We start from the raw sequence: 2,757 nt of genomic DNA on the forward strand, positions 1-2,757 counted from the left end.
CCCCCCCCTGCGCCGGTTCAGGCTGGAGTCGCTCAAGCGCTGGAATGGGGAGGGGGTGGCGTGGTGCGAGAAGGGGGTGCAGGTCCTGCTCACGGCCGTGGGGGCCTTCGCCGCCTTCGGCCTCATGACCATCGCCATCGGCACCGACTACTGGCTCTACGCCCGCGCCTTCATCTGCAACACCAGCAACCTCTCGGGGGAGGACGCGGCCCACCGCGACCGCCGCGACCCGGGGGGGCTCACCCACTCGGGGCTCTGGAGGATCTGCTGCCTGGAAGGTGGGGCTGGGGGGCACCCTCCGGGGAAGGTCACGGCACGCGTGGTGTCACTGGGGACCTTCATTGTATCCTTGGGGACATTAATGGCACCATTGGGGACGTTCATGGCACCATTGTGGGACCTTCATGGCATCCTTGGGGACATCCATGGCACCATTGGGGATGTTCATGGCACCATTGGGGGAAGTTCATGGCATCACGGCACCCCTGGGGGTTCATGGCACCATTGGGGGAAGTTCATGGCACCATTGGGGACATCCATGGCACCATTGGGGACGTTCATGGCACCCTCTGGGGAAGTTCACGGCACGCGTGGCATCACTGGGGACCTTCATGGCATCCTTGGGGACATCAATGGCACCATTGGGGACATTCATGGCACCATTGAGGGATGTTCATGGCACCATTGAGGGAAGTTCATGGCACGCGTGGCATCACTGGGGACCTTCATTGTATCCTTGGGGACATTAATGGCACCATCAGGGGAAGTTCACAGCATCACGGCATCCTTGGGGACCTTCATGGCATCCTTGGGGACATTCATGGCACTGTTGGGGGAAGTTCATGGCATGGTGGCATCCTTGGGGACATTAATGACACCATCAGGGATGTTCATAGCATCTTTGGGGACATCCATGGCACCATTGGGGACGTCCATGGCACTGCCGGGGGAAGTTAACAGCATGGTGGCATCCTTGGGGATGTTCATGGCATCATTGGGGACATTCATGGCACCATTAGGGGAAGTTCATGGCACGCGTGGCGTCACTGGGGACCTTCATGGCATCCTTGGGGACATCAATCACACCATTGGGGATGTTCATGGCACCACTGGGGACATCTATGGCACCATTGAGGGAAGTTCATGGCATGGTGGCATCCTTGGGGACATTCATGGCACCATTAGGGGAAGTTCATGGCACGCGTGGCGTCACTGGGGACCTGCATGGCATCCTTGGGGACATCAATCACACCATTGGGGATGTTCATGGCACCACTGGGGACATCTATGGCACCATTGAGGGAAGTTCATGGCATGGTGGCATCCTTGGGGACATTCATGGCACCATTAGGGGAAGTTCATGGCACGCGTGGCGTCACTGGGGACCTGCATGGCATCCTTGGGGACATCAATCACACCATTGGGGATGTTCATGGCACCACTGGGGACATCTATGGCACCATTGAGGGAAGTTCATGGCATGGTGGCATCCTTGGGGACATTCATGGCACCATTGGGGATGTTCATGGCACCACTGGGGACATCTATGGCACCATTGAGGGAAGTTCATGGCATGGTGGCATCCTTGGGGACATTCATGGCACCATTAGGGGAAGTTCATGGCACGCGTGGCGTCACTGGGGACCTTCATGGCATCCTTGGGGACATCAATGACACCATTGGGGATGTTCATGGCACCACTGGGGACATCTATGGCACCATTGAGGGAAGTTCATGGCATGGTGGCATCCTTGGGGACATTCATGGCACCATTGGGGATGTTCATGGCACTGCCGGGGGAAGGTCACGGCACGCGTGGCATCACTGGGGACCTTCATGGCATCCTTGGGGACATTCATGGCACCATTGGGGACATCCATGGCACCATGGAGGGAAGTTCATGGCATGGTGGCATCCTTTGGGACGTTCATGGCACCATTGGGGATGTTCGTGGTCGCCCTCGCGTCGCCCCGGCAACTGCCTGGGCATCACCCGGTCGCCATGGCAACCGAGCCTCTTAGCCCCGCCCCCCAGCAACCGGGCTCTCTTGGCAACAGGGAGCGTCTCCTGGCAACGGGGTTGCCATGGCAACGCCCTGCCCCTGGCAACGGGGATGCCAGGAATCCTGCCCAGCTGATTGGCTGACGGGCCCCGACGACAGCCTGCACGTGCCCAGTGCTGATTGGCTGTTGCTCCAGGCAGGGGGGCGGTCCCAAGGGATGATTGGTCAGTTCCTGCATCCCTATTGGCCAGCCGGTGCCCATGGACCTGGAGATCCTGTGCTCTGATTGGCCGATGCCTTTAAGGGCTCGGATTGGCCACAGACTGGGGAGCTCCCATTGGCCAGGGCTGACAGATCCCACGCCCTTCCTGCGCCCTGATTGGCTGCCACCCCTTGGCTGGCTCCCATTGGCTGGGGCTAACAGATCCCATGCTCTTCCTGTGCCCTGATTGGCTGCCAGCTCTTGGCTGGCTCCCATTGGCCAGGGCTAACAGATCCCACACCCTTCGTGCCCTCTGATTGGCTGCCAGCTCTTGGACTCCCATTGGCTGGGGCTGACAGATCCCACGCTCTTCCTACGCCCTGATTGGCTGCCACCCCTTGGCTGTCTCCCATTGGCCAGGGCTGGCCGATCGCATGCCGTTGGTGCCCTCTGATTGGCCGCCGGCCCCGGGGGCTGCCATTGGCTGTCTCTAATGAGGGGGGCGTGGTCCCGCAGGGGTGGTCCGGGCCTCCAGCTTCTTCTCCTTCTTTAT

The sequence above is a fragment of the Calidris pugnax genome, unplaced genomic scaffold (genome assembly GCF_001431845.1).
Source record: "Calidris pugnax isolate Ruff unplaced genomic scaffold, ASM143184v1 scaffold584, whole genome shotgun sequence".
Taxonomy (NCBI): Eukaryota; Metazoa; Chordata; class Aves; order Charadriiformes; family Scolopacidae; genus Calidris; species Calidris pugnax.